The sequence below is a fragment of the Panthera tigris genome, chromosome D4 (assembly GCF_018350195.1).
Source record: "Panthera tigris isolate Pti1 chromosome D4, P.tigris_Pti1_mat1.1, whole genome shotgun sequence".
NCBI classification, from domain to species: Eukaryota; Metazoa; Chordata; class Mammalia; order Carnivora; family Felidae; genus Panthera; species Panthera tigris.
In genome coordinates this window covers 74,893,567-74,914,582 of record NC_056672.1, presented here as the reverse complement: position 1 = coordinate 74,914,582, position 21,016 = coordinate 74,893,567, and the positions used below count along the sequence as shown (strand labels likewise).

The 21,016-nt window shown below is 41.5% G+C and overlaps 2 long non-coding RNA genes across 3 annotated transcripts; one reads left to right on the top strand and one right to left on the bottom strand.

Annotated features, from left to right (window-relative positions):
- Window positions 1-253: 253 nt before the first annotated feature.
- LOC122233134 lies at window positions 254-14,269 on the bottom strand. Of its 2 annotated transcripts, none has more exons than XR_006210609.1 (3): window positions 13,844-14,269; window positions 12,459-12,562; window positions 254-884 (listed from the first exon to the last, which is right to left on the bottom strand). It is a non-coding gene; the product is annotated as an uncharacterized LOC122233134 (long non-coding RNA). The 2 variants fall into 2 exon arrangements; XR_006210608.1 differs by lacking the exon at window positions 254-884 and adding an exon at window positions 11,135-11,309.
- A 217-nt stretch (window positions 14,270-14,486) lies between these two features.
- LOC122233263 lies at window positions 14,487-18,150 on the top strand. The gene is made up of 3 exons (XR_006210804.1): window positions 14,487-14,552; window positions 14,832-15,028; window positions 18,014-18,150. It is a non-coding gene; the product is annotated as an uncharacterized LOC122233263 (long non-coding RNA).
- Window positions 18,151-21,016: the final 2,866 nt, after the last annotated feature.

The following is a 21,016-nucleotide window of genomic DNA, read 5'->3' as shown; positions in this document are numbered from 1 at the left end:
TGATTTTTCAGCTTCCAAGGAAAACAATTATCCTAATCTGGTCTGCCTTCCCTGCTTCTCCCCAACAATGGAAATTCACTAGGTTCAGAGAGGACTGTCATAGAGGAGACACATCGCTTTGTGGGACTACACTTTGCCCAAACTTCTCTTTTTTCCTTCTCATTTTATTTCCCACTGGTTTATCAAGCATCTACCGATGCTTCATGTAACTAGCGTTCATTGAGCCCTTAGTAGGAGCCCAGTGCTTAGTCAAGAGCATTAGATGCATTATTTCATTTACTCTGCACAGTGACCCACGAGATATGTATGATCATACTCATACTTCTTGTTTATCCTGGAGATTTAAGTAACGTGCTCAAAGTCACAGCTATTAAGAAGAGGAGCCAATATTTGGACTCTTTTGTCCAACTTCAGAGCACGTGCTCTTAGCATGTTATTATATAGTCTCTCAACCACAAACCCTGTGTTCATTTACCATTCTGCCCTTTCTATAAATCTTAAAACCAAGGCACAGAGGGCTGTATGATTTGACCCAGGTTACACAGCTTGAAGGTGGTGAAGGCATTATTTGAATTCTAGCCCATCTGATCCCAGTGTCCGTGTTGTTCTCACCACGCCAAGCTCTTAATGGAGGCTGCGGTGCCAGGGTTCATGATGACATAAAATATTTGTATTTGAAAAAGACCGTCTTAGTTGGTAGGTAGAACACTGCCCAAGGCAAGTAGCGTGGACAGTGGGAAGTCAATCCTTTTCATCCACACCAGGGCAGGGCTGCAATATTCGTTCTCTATTTCTTTCTTCTTCTAGGATGCTCCCCACATGTTTATTTCAGTCTGATTTCCTTTGTCAGAATGAGGCAAGTAGAAGAGGGAAATGTTGGATAACTGCAGGAGGAAGAAGGACAAAGAACAGGGAAATAAACGTGATACCTGACAGGGTGTTTGTGACAATTGAGTATACCCCGTAACATGGACACAGGCATCCTGTTGCTCAAACCCACAGCACGCAAAAGCATAAAGCCCCAGTTAGCCTGAAAACGACTGAGAAGAAATGACCCCTCTACTGGGGGCACTAGGGGACTCTTAGTAGATATTGACTATATATGGAGTAAGGGTGAAAGAAATCAGACTGTGCCTGCGCAAAGTAGTGCATAGTAACTAGCATAGAGCCTGTGCAATTGTATGCAGTTTTCTCTTTCTGGGAAGTCACCGCTTATTCCCAGAACTCTATGTGAATGAATATTTCACTCCTTGATTATAACTGCCCATGAAGATCAAAGCCCCACATCTACTCTGCACAACTGAAATCCTCTTTCTGAGTGCCCCTGCATTCCCTCCTTGAGAGTATACTTTTGTTTTGCAGTAAAGTTTCTTCTGCTATATACTTTGACTCCTTCTTGAATTCTTTCTGGGGCAGAATTAAGAACCTGGCACTCAATGGCTGGTGGCTGAGGTCAGGTGCGAGAAACCCCCTCCCAACCCCTGTCTCCGGTATCAAGATATGAAGGCAAAAAGGTACCATACACCACAAACACTGCATTTCCCTAGGTAACACCCAAGCACTTTTGAAGACTCTTATATTTTGATGATTTCAAGAAGTTTAGTTTTTAAGGGCTCTGGAGTAGAAATCAGATGATCAGTTAGGGAACTTTCCTCTTCAGAATTCCTATTAAATCAACATTTGACTTTTGGGGAGGTCATTTTCTCTTTCTGGGTTTCAGTTTCATAGAGCCATTAGGTAAGGGAATTATATTTGAGCAACATTCCTCAGAGTAGGTACCAGAATCAACTACGGGTGTGTGTGTGTGTGTGTGTGTGTGTGTGTTCTCAATGCAGACTCTTACTGACTCAACCCACATCTATTGATCAGAATTTCCAGGTGTAAAAACCTACCCCTGAAATAAGCAGTCCAAGTGATGTCCACTGAAGTTGGACTGAAGGAATTAAATTTCATTGACCCTCAGTAAAATAAACAAGAAGAAAGAAAGAAAGAAAGAAAGAAAGAAAGAAAAGATCAAGGAAGGGAAGAAGGAGGAAGAAAGAGAGTGGGAAGAGAAATAAAGTTAAACACCCAGAAAACCTTTCTTTTATTCCTATTATAGCTATGGAGAAATAAATGGAAAGATAGATGGAGGGTGGAGAAGGAGCAAGGTGGCCATTGACTGGTGACATTTTAAGTTTATATGCAGATATACTGATATGTGAAGTAGATTTATATACATATACACATATACATGTACATGTACATATATAGCACTTGCCATGGTATCCAAAGCATAGGAGAAGCAGAATAAACCCTGTTGATCTGGCTGCTTCGTTAGTAGTTTTCACTAACTACACAGTTTGAGCCTCCAGTTCTGATTGCCTCCAACCCCCAAACCCGTGTTCAGTACTGGCTCCATAATTGGTGGGGCCCAGTGCAAAATGAAAATGCAGCGTCCCTTATTTAAAAATAATTAAGTATTGCAAGACCGTAGCTGTAGAGATCACTAAACTGAGCACAGGGTCCTATTAAGTTCAGGCACATATCTGACACTGGCCCTACCCCAAAAAGGATCAATCATGTTCTTTGTTTTCTCATAGTCTTTGATTATAATAAAAACTCCAACTAGAGTATCACTCTATCTTTTGTTGTACAGAACCCTGCCCCTTCCTTTAGATGATTAAAACTACTCAAGAACAGAGCTGGTTTGCTGTCATAGTTGTAGACCCAGCACATAGTGCAGAATTTCATACCACAGCTGCTGAATAGTGCTTTGCTGGACTGATTCACAGGAACAAGGAGATGGGAAGAATTACAGGTGTGCAGGGTGATTTCAGCCAGTTTCTACAAAGTCTTAAATGCTATGTCTGGGTGTTTAGACTGTTTCCAATGGTCAATGAAGTTTCCTTAAGAATTATGGTCTTGGTTTTGTATATGAGGCTTGAATAGTGTAGGTACTTCTTTTCTTCTGTTCTTCTCCAGTGACTGATGATATTGTGATTTATAACAAATATATATTCATAACAAATATATATTCATAATAAATATATATTCTGGCACGTAGCTCCTAAAACCCGAGGAATTTCTTAAGCGATCAGAGCAATAAAGGGGTCTTTTGTTATGTCAGTTAAGTGACTTTTGAACCACACCTAAGGGTAGGAGCTGGTTGCTAGGAGAACTAAGTGATTAAGGGGTTGAAACTTTTAGCCTCAACCCCTCTGACCTCTGCTTTTAATCACCAAGGGCCAATTACTTAATCAATCACACTTAAGTAATGAGCCTCCATAAAAACTCAGAACAACTGGGTTAAGAGAGCTCACAGGTTGGTGGACGCATGGAGACTTGGGGAGAGTGGTGCTCTCTGAGAGGGTATGGAGGCTCTGTGCCCTCTTTCCACTTGGCCCTGCTCATTTCTTCCTTCTGGCTGTTTCCGAAGAGTTATATCCTTTTATAATAAACCATTGATCTAGTAAGTAAAATGTTTCTCTGAGTTCTGTGAGACCCCTCTAGCAAACTGATTGAATCCGAGAAGGGGGTCATGGGAAGCTCCAATCTAAATAGTCAGTCAGTCAGAACCTGGGCTTGTGACTGGTGTCTAGAGGGGTTGGGGGAAGGGGCAGTTTTGTGGACTTGAGCACTCAACTTATGGAATCTGATGCTAAGTCTGGATAGACAGTGTCAGAACTGAACAAAATTATAGGACACCCAGCTGGTGTTGGAACACTGCTTGGATGTGCCAGTGAACCTTCCCCTCCACTCATTAGAAATTAAGTCCAGGAACCCAAAAAGGATCTAATCTCTTTGGGGCATCTGGGTGGCTCAGTTGGTTAAGCATCCAACTTCTCGGCTCAGATCACGAGCTCACGGTTTGTGAGGTGGAGCCCTGCGTTGGGCTCTGTGCCGACAGCTCAGAGCCTGGAGCCTGCTTTGGATTCTGTGTCTCCCTCTCTCTCTGCCCCTCCCCTGCTCACACTCCGTCTCTCTCTCCCCTTCAAAAATAAATATTAAAAAAAAAATACTAAATGCATATACTATTGTATCAGACTCACTCCAGAGATTTGTTAACATCCATTAATTTAATAAGCCTCTGCTGCTATTAATCCTAGACTATGTAACACAGTGTCAGTCAAATAAGAAACAGCTGGACCCCAAGTCTACTTTGCAATTTAGTGTCTTCCCTGGAGTCTTCTTAAAAACACTCATGTTGCACTTGCCATGAGCTAGCATTGTTCTCAGTATTTTAAAAATATTAACTCAATTAATACTAACAATAACTGTATGAGGCAGGTACTATTATTTATATTGTAGATGAAGAAACTGAGGGCAGAGAGGGCTCAAGTAATTTACCCAAACTCACACTTTATAAACTTTTTTGTTTAACATTTATTTATTTTTGAGAGACAGAGACAGAGCACGAGTGGGGGAGGAGCAGAGAGAGAGAGGGAGACACAGAATCCGAAGCGAACCTCCAAGCTGTCAGCACAGAGCCTGATGGGTGTCTTGAACCCACGAACTGTGAGACCATGACCTGAGCCAAAGTAGGCGCTTAACCAACTGAGCCACCCAGGTGCCCCAAGTTTGTTTATTTATTTTGAGACAGAGAGAGAGAAAGAGACCGTGTGAGTGGGGGAGGCACAGAGAGAGGGAGAGAGAGAGAGAATCCCAAGTAGGCTCCACAGTACTGTCAGCACAGAGCCCAATGCAGGGCTTGAACTCATGAACCATAAGATCATGACCCAAGTCATTTAAATGACTGAGCCACCCAGGCATCCCCCAAGCTCACACTTTAAAGTGCTCATATTAGTTTCTAGTTTTCATTTTCTCTATCGATGGTCTTCTGTTAAGAATGCTGTGGTAGGGGGAATAATAGGCTACTATCAAAGATGCCTGTGCCCTAATCCCCAGTACCTATGAATATATTACCTAACATGGCAAAAGGGACTCTTCAGATGTGATTAATAAGGGACTTGAGGTGTAAAGTTTACCCTGGATTATCTGTGTAACTACCACGAAATCACATGAGTCCTTATAAGTGGAGACAAGAGTGTCAAGGTCAGAGAAAAATTTAGTAACAGAAACAGAGATTGGAGTGATATGGGGCCATAAGCCACAGAATATAGGCAGCCTTTAGAAACTATAAAAGGTAAGGAGACAGATTTTTTCCTAGAGCCTCCAGAAGGAATCACAGCTATATTGATACCTTTATTTTAGCCCTATAAGACCCTTTTATCAAATTTCTGAACTCTGAATAGTAAGATAATAAATCTGTGCTGTTTTATGCCACTATGCCAGTGGTAATTTGTTATAGCAGCAGTAGGAAACTAATACAAAGGGCATCTAGAATTTATATCCTATGTCTCTGAGGTGTCAGGCAAAGCCTGTAAGTAAACTTCACAGGTGCTATACAAATCATATTTTAAATGAGAGTATCTTGAACATCTCCTACTCCATGTTATTTGGTACTAAAATACACACACACACACACACACACTATACACACATGTATGCATACATGCAACTTTATGTGTTTAACTGGCTCTCCACTTATTATTACTTGAGAATTCACCTATGTCATTAAACACTATGTATCAGGACCTTTCTTGAGGCCTTTGAGTCTCAACAAATTATCAGCTATGAGGTATTAGTGTAGGGTAGGGTAAGAGCTATGGAACTGGTTTTGCCACATGGCTTATCCCCGCTGTGGTTACAGAGGAAATGCTACAGTTGATTCAGATAAAGGACGCTTCAGATAAAGGAGAACCATATATACATCCTGGACTTTGGTGAATATGGAGACAGGAACTTGACTAATGCCTGAAAAGGCCTAACAGGGAGACACTTACTGAAGGAGTCTTTGGCAGCTATAAGTGGGCATGGCTGTTGGAGTCCTCCTTTCTTCCATGATGGGGGAAAGGTACATGTGTCCTCTGGGGCAGACAAGGCAGTAAGCCCCCAGGTGTCTTGCCTGCTCAAAAACTGCCTGCCAGGTGAAGAAACCCAACAGAGACAATCTGTGTGGGCTTGAGGGATAGATTTCAGGGCTGAGGTATGGTAAGAAATATTCAGCCGGAGGGGCACTGGAATCAGAAATCATTAAATGGGAGGATCCTGTTGATGGCAGGAGAGAATGCTTAATAACCCCCAAAGTACCCCACAAAGGAAAGAGCCAGATTTTGAACACATGCCATAATCAGTCCAATATCAGCTTTAAATTGTACTGGTCAACAGTGTTGCCTCTATCCCGATATCACCTTGTGAACATTTTATAAAAGGCACACCCTCCTTTTGGAGGCAGCACAAAACTAGCTGATAAAGCAATTAGGTGATGATTTACAAAAATCTTCCCTTCCTCAAGTGGAAGCAGCCCCACACCAGAGTACATAGCTTCCCAAGCAGATTGACTAGATTCCTTGCTCCATTGGCTGGGTACCTTATGCAGAATGTAACCTACATAACCAAATGTGGCAGTCCTGGTGGGCAAGGAGAAGAACACGGCAGGGAAATGGTGAAGGAACTGATAACAAGAGCTTTACTTCTAGGTTTTCCAGCTGTGTGGACCAAAGCTGGGGAAAGGGAACATTTTTTAATTGGTGGAGATTGGCTTTGGGTTCTACACTGAGCTGGGAAAGAAGACTATGTATTAATGTCTGAGAAGGACCAGAGAAAGTATGATTCCCCCGAGATACAAACCAAGAGTATGGGGGAAAAGTCAGTCCCTACAGTAAATGAAAGGGGTGATGATGAAGAGAAAAATGTTACTTTCTACTTGTACTTTCAATAAGCCAGTGATGAATATTGTAAAGAATTTGCCTTTAAACATATTATGAAGAGCTCTGTGAGAAACTACAATGTGTCAGGTCTCCAGGTCTCTTGTTCCCACTTCAGCCACATAAAATCCTCTGTCCTCAGTTTTATTTACTGGACTTTGTGAAAGTTCACTTAAATGAAGATTTTCATGGTAGGAAATATTTTAACATCACTAGTTTAAGACATACTTTTTTTAACAGCTGCATATAATTAAATACGCCTTTTATTGTAGTTGACTGCACACACATTTAACTGTCCCTACTGGACTATAAGATTGTTTTAAGAGAAGAGACTTTATCTTTGCATTTGTAAGAGTGTTTGGAACATAGGAGGTCTATATATGCTCATGAACTTAATGAACGATTCTGCTCTGACCCACCCCGTGGGAGTCACAAACTCAACGACAATTTAGTTTTCATCTTCAGGTGGTGGTAAGATATCAGCTTAGTAGGAAGATGGGCTATATTTTAAACTTTATATTTAATTACATGAAAATAGAGCTTTGATCCACATTCTCTCTAGGTAGAGAATTTGGTCATGCAAAGGCAAGTAGCCTAGGCGATGATAACTTGTAATGATTCCAAGTGCCTCCCTGTACTAAGTGTCACTTGTAGCAGGAAATTGGCGATTTTCAGTTGACATGAAGTGGAAAATTATTTCATGTGAATTGATGCTGGATGGCTCTATTTTTACTAAGCGAATACAGAATGGCTCAGCGTGCAGGAAGCATTTAGCGCAAAGTGAGCTGACATCGACTGGGCTGTAGGGCAGGGGTTCATACTGAAAATGCCAGAGGAAGACCAAAGGTGTCATGTCAGATGAAGCCAGCATGCCTGCCTTTTAGCCTCCAATTCCTGTGGGATGCCCCGGTGGAAGGGAATCAAGAGGCTTAGCCCCCCGGGCTGGTTGTGGAATGTTGTAGAAAGCAGGTGTGGAATTTTGTTCTTGTAATTGCTCTCCCTCCAAATTCTCATGCCATTGTGTAATCTGGCCTGGGGTTTGCCACTAACCCACTGTATGACCTCGTGCCAATTGCTCCTCCTCTCTGAGCCTGTTTTCTTGTCTATGCAATAGAGGAACTCAAACTGGCCCTTCTAGTGAATTTTTTAAGTATAATCCCTATGCTAAGTGCTCAAGACATATCTTATTAAATATCCACTGAACCTCTGCAACACGGGTCCTATCCTTTTCATTTTATAGCTGAGAAAATTGTGGTTCAGGGAGATAAACTGAATTGCTCGATGTCAACTGGCTAATGCATGAAGGAACAAGCTTCTGAGTCTATGTGTCCCTAATATGTAGAGATTGTATCAGTCCCAATACATCATTCTACTCTTAGAAGACCTGAATTCATACTTGAGCTGCATGCAGCTGTTTTTTGTTTTTTTGTTTTTTCTGAAGTGGGAAAAATTTGAAGTTAGAAATCTTAAATCTGGATTTATCTTAAATTTAAACTGTTATTTATTCGTCATGGACAAGGCATATTGATCTTTTGGGCTTTAGTTTTCTCAAATGTGGTAGGCAGAATAATATCCCCCAAAGATGCTCTGGCCCTAATTCCCAGACAATTTCTAATTACCTGTGAATAGGTTACAAGATAACATGACAGAAGAGACTTTACCAGTGTGATTAAAGTTAAAGACCCTGATATGGGGAGATTATCCTAGATTATCCATGTGGGTCCAATCTAATCAAGAGACTCTTTAAGGGTAAAAGAGGAAGGCAGAAGACTAGGGAAGAGAGAGATGCAATGTGGGCAAGATTTTATACTCTGTTGCTGTTTCTAAAAGGTAGGGGTTCTCAGAGAGGTCCCCAGCAAGTAACCAGAGACCTAAGTGCTACAACCACACAGGACTGAATTGGATTCTCCCCTACACTGCCCAGAAAGAGAAGAGGGAATTGTGAGAACATCCTGAGATGCTAAAACCTAAGGTAACATGGGCTTAAAGGGTTCCTTGAAGCTTGTGTTATAAAAACACTTTCTGCCGGGCAGAATCTAAAAGAAGGATATCATGCCTTATTTTTGGAACTGATTTAAAAGGAAAAAGTTCAGAAATAAACTCAAAATCCCTGGCCAAAGACAAATTAAGTACAAGAAGGAATCTCTAAATTGCTTCTAATCTATCCTAGTCTCTTGGGTAGTGACACTGAAGTCTGAACTGAATTGCGCTCAATGAGGTTGCCAGACTTGGGAGAAGACAAACACTAATGAATTCAATATTATTCAGGAGAAAAATAAAAAGGAAATTTCTCTAGTTTGAGAAAAAAGAAAAAGAAATAGCCTGTAGGCTCTATTATTATGCTTAAGCAAACTACTCTTAGCTGTAATCCTTCATTGGCTTTGAACCCAAGTGTCCAGGGATCTAAGATGGCTAGTGGGTATTTCTAGAGGGAAGGTAGTATTGCTGTTTCAGGAAGTGCTGTGGAGTGGTCTGAGCTCAGGCCCTAAGAGCCCAGTGGACCTTGGCCTGACCCCTTCAGCCTTCTGCCTTTTCTCACTTAGTCCTCTTTGTGTGTACTCCCCTTGCCCACATTCTCAATCACTGGTGCAACCCAACTTATCCTTCAAGAGTCAGTTCACGTGGTGCTTCTCTTTGAAGCTTATCAAGTATAATCTAAATGCTTATCGCTCCCCAATTTTATCCCTAACACAAACCTCTCTGGGAGCCAAATTTATATAGTCAATATTCTGTTTGGTATCTGCACTGGGAAGTTGCAAAACGTACATGTCTGTAATGCTGACTCCTCTTCTACTTCCAAAATATTCTACTCCCAATCTCTGCCATCTCAGTAAATGGAAACAAAACCAACTCAACTGTTAAAACCCAAATCCCCGAATCATTCTTTATCCTATCTTTTTTTTTCCATTAGTCACAAGCAATCCAAGTATTAAAAATTCCCCATTCAATATCTATTCTAAATTGCCTGCAATTCTAATGGTATCACCACAACCCAATCAACCATCGTTTCTTACATGGACTGTTTGACTAGCCGAACTGCCCCTGACCCCTCCTGTGTCCCTATCATTTCTTCTCATGTCCTCTATAATCAGTAGTCTATGCAGATGCAAGACAGAGCTCTTAAAATACAAATCAGCTCCTTTCACTCTTGTGCACAAATCTTTTCTTGAATGAATGGACCCACCAAGCAGAATTAGGTGATTCTACCTGTCTTTTTTTTTTTTTCTACAGAACTTTCCTTTTACTGATCATGTAGTATTTGTGTAGAGAGCGGACTCTTTGCAATTCCCATCCCAACTGTATATCCCTTAACCCCTACACTAAGACTTCCTAAGTTGATAGTTCTAGCACAGTGAAAACAAGACTCGGGTGGGAAGGACATGTGGTAAGGATGAGGTACCCAACAAAGTTGGGGGTCAATCATACACACAGGGTCACACAGAGAGGTGGCAGCTACAACAGGACTGGAATCTGGTCCTCCTGACTCCAGTCCAGTGCTCTCTCTACCACACCTCACTAATCCCTAGTCATAAAGGCATCAGGCAACAGAATATTCACCTTAGTGAGTGACATCACCTCTTAGTTCTAAGAGGGCCACATGTCATTTCCTTCACCAAACACCCAGTTCTGTGCTAGTTTCCATTCCAATTAGACACCGTCTGGAAAACATGAAAGAGTGGAATATTTTCATATGAGACCAGAACTCCAAGTTGGTCAAAGAGAATGCACCAAAGCACTTAGGTTGTCTGGAAAACACACGTAGGTGCTCAAAAGTGTGTGTTTTCATGGAGAAGGATGGACGTTTTGGAGGTTGGTTTAGTACAATGGAGGTTTTTCCAAAAAGTATATGGAAGGCAATGATCTATGAAGTATGAGAATGAGCTCCAGAAAGAAATTTGTTTTATAAGACTGCAGAAAAAGAAAAGTACTAATTTCACATATTTCTTAATCATCACATGATGATGTTTCCAACCATGGGGAAACCTGTTACTGAGGCTCTGACAGAATACCCACTGATGCCTGGGATATGTCGGCTCCACACAAGCCTACCCTTCTGTTGTTCCACAGCTGTGGAATCCTACAGGATGGATTGGGTGCGGAAAGGGTGAATAAAGACAGGACTCAGGAACTTAAAGTAGCTGGAAAAATTAGCTTCTGTGGTATGTGTTGTTAAAAGATATGTTGGCTGCTTTTGACTGTCTGTCTCTAGTGTTTTGATTTCTTACCCCTATGGCATTTGAGGCTTAGATTTTGGTTTGATTGCATAGGCTACCATAGCTTTAGAGCCACATCAATCTAATGACCTCCTTGTTTAATTAATTGAACAATTCCTCCTTCTGGTTATCCTCTCCTATGTGAGAGATTAACCAAAAACTTACTGTTAGCATCACTCTCAGCTACCATCAAAGTTCAGCTGCTCTTGTCTCATTGTGCTCCTCACAGGTTATAATGTTAGATCCCTAGAAGAATTGTCTTTGCTGTTCACCTCATTGTTCATCTTGTTTCTGTTTCTCCAAGTGCAGTGAGACCATCTTATAGCTGTGACCATGAATTTAAGACCTTTGAGAGAACACAGCACATTAAAGATACTCTAGAGATAACTATTACTGGGATAATACCAAAATACTGGCGTCCCCTGGGGGTCGCTAGGGCCCCCACGGACTAAACCAGTTGGTATCAGAATAAATCAAAGAATGTACCTGAAAGGGCATCAGTCTGTTTTAGCCAGGTAGCTTGTTTGTTAATTTCTTATATTTGCTACAATACCAGAGGTGTGGATCCAGGTACAGCAGGAAGTAATTGCTATGGCCAGTCTCTTCCTTGTTCAGCCAATAACTAATATAAAACAATTCTATTATCTAAAACCATCGCAGCAAGAAAATCTAGGGACTTTGTTGTGCAGCTGTGGCCTTAGCAGCAGATACAGAAATAGTTGCCAGAGTTAAGGAGCAGTGTCTGTGCATTAACAGAGTAAAGGAAGTAGTAAAACAGCAAAAGGAATAAAGGTTTCCTATTAAAGATGAGATCTTGATCCATGATCCTGGGAGAGCTGTCCAACACAAGACACTTTCTACTTCTGGAGAGGAACCACCCTAGCCAATTTTAATTTTAGATTTCCAGCTGGCGTGAAGCTCTAAGAGTCTGGAGAAGCCCTTTTACATTGGAGGATGTGGACCCAAGGTTCAAGTCCCTGACGTCTGACTGCCAAATCTTCCAAGGAGGTTCAAAGGCAGCCTTTGTTCTTAGTGATTGCAAATCAGAAAGGCAGGGGGACAATTGGAAACTTGAGGTTGGAGACTCATAATCAGATATTTGTGAAGATATTTTAGAAGAAGTCAGGGTCTAGTTTGGTTTACATATCTATAACAGAACCTCAAAGACAATGAACAGGACTAGAATCTCATATCCACAAGGTTGTATTATAATTTTCCAGTGAAACATATTTTTTCCCCTCAATAATCACGCCCATTTCTATCAAAGATAACCACAGTTAAAACTACTTTGTTTCCAAAATAAATCTAATCTCTTTAAACTTGGCTTTATTACTTCCAGAAGTACAGCAAGAATAGTGACTGATCATACAGGCTCTTTCTAAATCCGCTTTGCTGGAACTCTTCATAAGGAATTTTAGATTGGACTTTTAAAAGCCTCTCCAGGCTAAGAAAGCAGACCAAGAACTCACCAGCAGACTCTGCATGAAATACTTACAGATTTGGGTGAATTCCTCTCTTCTCGAAGTCCCCAAATATCCTGAGGTTCCCGTGCCTTCCAGGAAGTGACTTTCCTTACTCAACTGGTAAGTTCCAGAAACCCTGTAAGCAACATACCAGGCCAGTTTTCCCAAGAGGGTTTTATTAGCACCATAAAGGCAAACTTAGTTGCTTGAGACTGTCTGATCATATTTTATTTTACACATATTCTCAAACATGACATTCTAGTCAAAGCCTTGGTATTACAACCAATGTTTCCATTTGTGTCCTATTACTGAGGGAATAGATTCTTTTATTATTATTATTTATTTGAGAGAGAGAGAGAGAGAGAGAGAGAGAGAGAGAACATAAGTGGGGAAGAAGGGCAGAAGGAGAGAAGTTGTGAAAAAAATTATAGTCGTCCTTAACAGTTCATTCAATCCCATTTTTTTTTTTTTTTTGAGAGAGAGAGAGAGAGAGAGAGAGAGAGAGAGAGAGCGCACATGCAGGTAGGGTAGGGGCAGAGAGAGGAAGAGACAGAATCCCAAGCAGGCCTGATGCTGTCAGTGCATAGCCTGAAGTGGGACTCAATCCCACAAACAGTAAGATCATGACCTGAGCTGAAATCAAGAGTTGAACAAAACCCACTGAGCTACCCAAGTGCCCCTCAATCCTGTATTTTAAATTCACATTCTGTTTGAATCCAGGTTTTCCATTAGTTCTGGAAGTTCTTACCCAGTTCAGTTTCATGATCTTAGAGTTATCAGAAACCTACGGTCTAAAGTACTCAGCAGAGTCCTTCCCATGAATCTCTCTGAAGATGAGGCATCTTTGCAAAAGCATCAGTGTAAAATAATAACTGTCGGTATATAACAAAAAGACTTTCAAAAAAAATAGCCATAGTTAAAGATCTGATGAAAGTTCATTTGATAAGGAAATGTAATTATTTCCATGGCATACAATAATTTAAGATAATAATTGAACAAGGAGAGATTGACAAATTTATATAAACTTTAAACAACTTTTGGAATACCTGTATTAGTCACACGTATCCATGAATCATTTCTTATTTTATAATGTTTCTCCTGTAATTTAAAATGCTCAAAGAAAGACTTAGACAACTGCCCTGAGAGCTGGCAATAATTGCTAGGACCCTAGCTACAAATGGAGTGCGCCCACATTTCTGTCCAGCTGTATCTAGCCACAAGTGAGGTACAAGCCACACTTCTGTTAAGCCGTTATTTTGGGGGACACCAACCTGATGGTTGCCAAGCCAAGTTCTCAGGACACAAAATGAGACAAAGAAGAAGGCAATAGCTGTCCCTGGGAGACAAAGGATCAATAACCAATGTTTGTTCCTGTCAATGTGAATTTGGAAAGACAGACTTCAGTAAGATTTCTTACCCTTTGCTGGCTTCTGCCAGTTCTCCAAGGATCCCACGTGCAGGCTCCAGAGCCATTGATGTCCCAGGAGATCTGCTCTGGGGCACCAGACACTCTGGAAGAGGAAAAGTAGTTTTCCCTCTACCCTTTACGGAGAGTGCCTGGCCAAGACACCTTTATCTCCAGGGCACCTCCTAAATGGGTAAGCTTATCTAAAATGGTTAAAAGTTCTCCGTAGTGGTCTCCATAATTCAAGATTATCTTTGGTGAAGTTAACCCTGTTCAGCCTTAAAGCAAAATGTTATTCACCTGGGCCTCACACTGGACCCAGCCCAGCTTAGGTCGGATTCGGTCTGGTTTCTAAGGAGGAACCACTCCGACCCGGGCACATTTCAGCCCCAACTGGGTCTGGTTTCCACATCGGAACCACTCTGTTCCTGGACCCGGGGAGGTTTCTTAGGGGGACCCCGTCCAACTCCGGGCAGTTTCTGGACCCAGTGTAACTCTGGCCGGGTCAGGTTTCCCAGTCGGAACCTCTCTGTTCGCGGACCCGGCGGGTTTCCCGGACGGGCCCAGTCCAACTCGGGGCGGTTTCCGGACCCAGTGCAACTCTGGCCGGGTCAGGTTTCCCAGTCGGAACCGCTCTGTTCCCGGACCCGGCGGGTTTCCCGGTCGGACCCAGTCCAACTCGGGGCGGTTTCCGGACCGAGGGTAACTCTGGGCGGGTCAGGTTTCCTGGGCGGACCCAGTCCAACTCCGGGCAGTTTCCAGACCCAGTGCAACTCTGGCCGGGTCAGGTTTCCCAGTCGGAACCGCTCTGTTCCCGGACCTGGCGGGTTTCCCGGTCGGACCCAGTCCAACTCGGGGCGGTTTCCGGACCCAGTGCAACTCCGGCCGGGTCAGGTTTCCCAGTCGGAACCGCTCTGTTCCCGGACCCGGCGGGTTTCCCGGTCGGACCCAGTCCAACTCGGGGCGGTTTCCGGACCGAGGGTAACTCTGGGCGGGTCAGGTTTCCCGGGCGGACCCAGTCTAACCCTGAACGGCTCAGGTTTCCCGGTCCGACCCAATCTGACTCCTGCGGGTTTCTGGACCCCGGTGTGGACGAAGCAGTGCAGCGGTCAAGTCTGAGAGCTCCTCCCGGAAAGCTGGGGAGCTGCGACCCAGGCTGCCAGAGACAGCGGAGCAGCGGCGCAAGGAGCTCAGCAGGTACCTGCGCCTTGTCGGGCCTTGTTCCTGGGGGCGCCCGGCTCGGTGTCCTCTCCTCCTCTCTTCTGTCGCCAGAGCGGTTAAAAGATAAACTGAGGCACAGTAACATTTTTTTAAGAGCTTGAGCAAAACCATTTTGAAAAGGGCAGCGCCGAACCAGAAGTGGTTAGGAGCGCTGTTACACCAACAGGAGCTGGAGAGAGACTGTTGTAGAGAAAAGGCAGAAGCAAAGCAAGGCAATTATTGATTGGCTATAGCTTAGAGCCTAGCTGGCTGTCTGTGATTGGTTGTCTTTAGCATTTTATAAGATAACCCTGGGACTTGTACAGGCTTAGATTTTGGTTTGCTGATGTAGGCCCCCCCAACCAGTGTAATGGCCACCTTGTTTAATGAATTTAACCTTGTCTACACCTAAGCCATGTGGAGAATAATAGAACTTTGGACTAGAAACTGAGACAGCCCCCAAGCTGTGCTCCTACTTACCTCAAGCAAGAGACTCTCTGAGCCTCTGATTCCCTACTTTCAATGTGAGGAGTTCAGCTGTATTGGAATACCGCAGAGCATCTCCCATGGAACAGCACTTTTCAAGATGCTGAAGTTTAGAATCTGTGCTAAAGTGAGTTTGGGTAGAAGTTATGACACATATGACACGTTATGATTCATGATGCATAGTAGCTATCAAAAGCCCTAATGAATCCTTTAGCAGTGGAACTCATTTTTCCATGGAATCTTTGAAAGGCATCCTGTAGAAACAAGGTCCTGCAGAATTCTTTGGGAAAGACTGGATGAAGTGCTTTCAAAGATTTCTTTGGGATTTAATCTATGATCTCGTGGAGAGTACGCTAGACCTTGTAACTGGAAGTTCCAGATAATTAACTCGCATTCAACTTTTCCAGGAGTTTTTTTTTTTTTTTTTTTACCTTTCTACTCTTAGTCAACTGTTCCATATATTCATTTCTTTTATGTGTATTAGTCAGGACTCTTTTAGTCTCTAGTTACAGAAACCTAATTGAAACAGGAAATGGATTGAGAGTGGATCTTTTAACCTATCATACCTGAAAAGTTCAAGGATAGTATAGTACACTAGATTATCAGCAAAGATGGGTACCACAGCCCCTCCCATTTCTGTGCCCTGATAATGCTCTATAAAATCGGGTTGTGGATTCTGTTTCTGCTGTTCTTCATTCTGACCTGAACTTGTGGGTTGCTGTGGCCAATAAAATGTGGCAAAAGTGATGCTGTTCTAGTCTGGGCCCAGCCCTTAAGAGTTTTGATTGCTTCCTTTTTTGCTCTTTTGGAATGCAGCCACCAAGTACATAAGCTGGAGCTAGACTACTGAATTACAAGGGAACACTCAAGAGACATGGAAGGAGGGGAGGAGATGGAGACAGGGAGAAAGATGGAGGGAGGGAAATGGAGGGAGGGAAGGAAGTTAAGAGAGGGAGGAGACCAGGGAGAGACCCACCACATGGATGAGAACTGAGGATAAGAGTGAGTGAGGCGCCTGGGCCATGTTTGTACTGCTTTTCACTAAGGCAGAATGTTGGGGGATAAGGTACCATTTTCCTAGCTTTGATTTGTTTAAAAAAAAAAAAACCAGAAAATTAGCAGGTCTGAAACGTTGTGTCAGAATATATTTTGATTCTCATTTCCCTGATAGCTAATGATGCTGACAGTCTTTTTTATGTGGCTAGAAGATATAAACCTGCAGGCTCTCTCACTTGGGGATTCTCTCTGGAACACCTCTTTTAATTCTAAAATGTTTGTTTTCTCTTCTTTTTTTTTTAATTTTTTATTTTTTTAAATTTACATCCAAATTAGCATATAGTGCAACAATGATTTCAGGAGTAGATTCCTTAGTGCCCCTTACCCATTTATCCCATCCCCCCTCCACAACCCCTCCAACAACCCTCAGTTTATTCTCCATATTTATGAGTCTCTTCTGTTTTGTACCCCTCCCTGTTTTTATATTATTTTTGTTTCCCTTCCCTTATGTTCATCTGTTTTGTTTCTTAAGGTCCTCATATGAGTGAAGTCATATGATTTTTGTCTTTCTCTGACTGACTAATTTCATTTAGCATAATACCCTCCAGTTCCATCCACGTAGTTGCAAATGGCAAGATTTCATTCTTTTTGATTACTGAGTTAATACTCCATTGTATTTTAAATTATTTTGAGGGATATATCTAGAGTTGAAGAAGAAATAACACAGAATCAATAATTGTAAATAATAGGTCAGTAGTTTTTAAGAAATCATTTATTTCAAAAAGTGTCATATTCAAATCTTTTGTATTTTTAAAAAATGTTTGTTTGTTTGTTTATTTATTTATTTATTTATTTATTTATTTTTGAGAGAGAACAAGCAGGGGAGGGGCAGTGGGAAAGAGGGAGACACCGAATCTGAAGCAGGCTCCAGGCTCTGAGCTGTCAGCACAGAGCCCAGTGCAGGGCTTGAACTCATGAACTGTGAGATCATGACCTCATCTGAAGTCAGAAGCTTAGTTTAACCAACTGAGCCACCCAGGTGCCCCAAAATCTTTTGTATTTTAATGAGACAAGTAGATATTACTTAAGTTTCTTTTAAATATATGATATTGGTTATAAAAAATGTTCTTTTTAAACATTTTTTTAAACATTTATTCATTTTTTGATAGAGACAGAGTGTGAGTGGGGGAGGGGCAGAGAGGGAGGGAGACAAAGAATCTGAAGCAAGCATCAGGCTCTGGACTGACAGCACAGAGCCCAATGCGGGGCTTGAACTCACAGACCGTGAGATCATGACCTGAGCTGAAATCAGGTGCTTAACTGACTGAGCCACCCAGGCGCCCCATAAAAACTGTTCTTAACAAAAGTAAAGTATGAGAATATTATAGTCTGTTCCAAAAGACTTTTCACAAATGAGAAAATATTTAAATGTGTTCTTCAGATTTATCATAATCAGAATATATTGGTAAATGACATAGTAAATTGTCCTTAACTCTCCAGAAAGAAGAGTGAGTGAGGTCTCTGGGCTGTTGTAACCCCAGCCAAGCTACAGACTGAACGGAGCTTCCTTGTTGATGCCAATCAACACAATGTGGAGCAGAAGAGCCACTAACTAATCAAAAAATTTAAGAAATTAAAAAAACAAAAAGCCATTGTGGTTTTAAGTCACTGTGTTGGGAGGTATGTTAAATAGCACTAGATAACTGACAAAAGACAAAATAGTGCTACCATAACAAAAATATAAAATACATGGTATTAGCTTTGGAACCAGACTGTAGGTAGAGGCTAGAATAGGGTGATGAAGAAAGATACTACTAAATGGAAGATGTTTGAGAAGTGTGGAAATTCTTATTGGAGACTGGGAAAAGTATCCCTTGTGTTATGAGTGGAAACATTATCACCTATAGGAAAGTAGAAAATTTAAGGCAAAAAGGACCTAATGAACCTGTGAACCTTGCCAAGGAAGTTTTCAAGAAGAATATTGACAGTATTCATTGGCTTATTTGCTATGCTAAATTAAGGGAATGGAGGAATAAATTAAGAAAAACCTGTTCAGTTTCCAAGCAGAATTTAAAGAAAATATTTCCAATCTAGGTATTGTGGGCTTGGTACATAAAACCCTCTCTTACTCCCATTACTGCAGCTGGCCTAGGATTAGAATAGTAAGAAACAGTCCCAGGGAAAATATCAAATCCTAGGTTCTGCCAGTGAAATGTGAGAATGGGGTCAAGGTAAAATCAAAAGTGTTCTTAAAAGACCCATTATTAGGATATCAGAAATTATTAAAATTCTTGAAACCTCTCTCAGTCCATAGTTCTGAGAACTTAAACTTTTTTTTTTTTTTTTTTTGAGAGAGAGAGAGGGTACAAGTGAGCAAGGGGCAGAGAGAGAGAGAGAAGCAGAGCTTGTGTTTTACCCAAAGCAGGGCTCGAGTTCATGAACCCTGAGATCATGACCTGAGCTGAAGTCAGAGGCTTAACTGACTGAGCCACCCAGATGGTCCATAATTCTGTGAACTTAAGAGTATTGTCCACAGCACCCAGATTCAGAACCCCAAGTAGAGAGCTCCAGTTTGCAGAGATGTATAGACATGTGGAGCAGATTATAATTTGTCTAATGGAGCAGATTATAATTTGGTATATAGAAGGCCCACAAATTTGCTTATGTTAGTCTGACTGTCCTAATCTCTTTAAAAAATTTATTCCATTGAGGTAAAATTTACATACAGTAACTATCACTGATTTTATGTATGCAGTTTGTTGAGTTTTGGTAAATGTATGCAGTCAGGGAACCATCACTAAAATCAAGATACAGAATATTTTAATTATTCCTTTGTCATCAAACCCCTTAGCCCAGCAAAGATTTGTGATAGCTGTGGATTTGATGTTACTATAGTTTTGCCTTTTCTGTAATTTCCTACAAGTAGAGTTAGGTGGTATATAAGAATTTGTGCCTACCTACTTTCCTTTATAATAAGCCTTTTGAAATTTATCAATGTAACATACATATCAATAGTTTGCTTCTTTTTACGGCTGATTAGTGTACCGTCGGTGTGGGTATACCACAGTTTGCTTATCCTTTTACCAGTTGATGGACATTTGAGTTTTTTTCTGTGGTTTGACTATTAAGAAAAAACCTGCTATGAACATTCCAGTACAGGTGTTTATGTGAGTATAGGCTTCCATTTTTCTTAGATAAATACTTAGGAATGGGGTTGCTGGTTGTAGAGTAAGTATATATTTAATGTTATAAGAATCTGCCAAACTACTTTTTCAAGTGATTCAGCATTTTGCATTACAAGTAACAACTGGGCACACCAGTTACTCCAAATGCTCACCAGTACATGGCATGTCTATTAAACTCACAAAATCCATTTGGTAGGTATATATGGTGTCTCCTGGTTTGAATTTGAACGTCCATGCATGTGCTTGTGGCCATTTCATTTTTCAAACAGAACAAACTGTTTGTTATTGAGTTGTGAGAAAAAAACTTTAATAAATATAAATCCTTTATCTAAGATGTATATTTTGCCAATTTTTCCTTGCTTACTCTCTGATGTACTTTATTCCTTTTTTTAATGTTTTATTTATTTTTGAGAGAGAGAGAGAGCATGATCAGGGGAGGGAACAGAGAGAGAGAGGGAGACACACAATCTGAAACAGGCTTCAGTCTCTGAGCTGTCAGCACAGAGCCCTATGTGGGGCTCAAACTCAAGAACTGTGAGATCATGACCTGAGCTGAAGTCGGGCGCTCAACTGACTGAGTCACCCAGGTGCCCCCCTTCTTTATTTCTTAATAATAGTTTCCAAAGAATAAAATTTTTATTTTTGATAAAATTTGATTTATGTTATCTCACTCTTGGTTCATGATTATATGTTCTAAGAAGTATTTGTCTAAACAAATGCCAAGGAGATTCTTCTGTGTTTTCTGCTAGAAGTCTCATAGCTTGGGCTTTTATGGTTAGCTTTGTGATGCATTTCAGGTTAATTTTTGTATGGTGTGATTTATGGTCAAAATTCTTTTTTTCTTTTTATTGTGGATCTTCAGTGTCTCCAACACTGGTGAAAAGACAGTCATGGGTTGACTGGGTGGCTCAATCTATTAAGCGTCCTATCCTTGATTTCGGCTCAGGTCATGATCTCATGGTGGTGAGATTGAGCCCTACATCAGGGCTCTGTGCTAAGGGTGGAGCCTACTTGGGCTTCTCTCTCCCTCCCTTTCTCTCTGCCCCCCACCCCCTTGTATTCTTTCTCTCTCTCTCTCTCTCTCTCTCTCTCAAAATAAATAAATAAACATTTTTTTTAAAATTTAAAAAATAAAAAAGAGGGGCACCTGGGTGGCTCAGTCGGTTGAGCGTCAACTTCAGCTCAGGTAATAATCTCATGGTTTGTGATTTTGAGCTCTGCATTGGTCTCACTGCTGTCAGCACAGAGCCCGGTTCAGATCTTGAGTCCCCCCTACCCCATCTCTAAAACGTCCCCAGCTCTTGCTCTCTCAAAAATA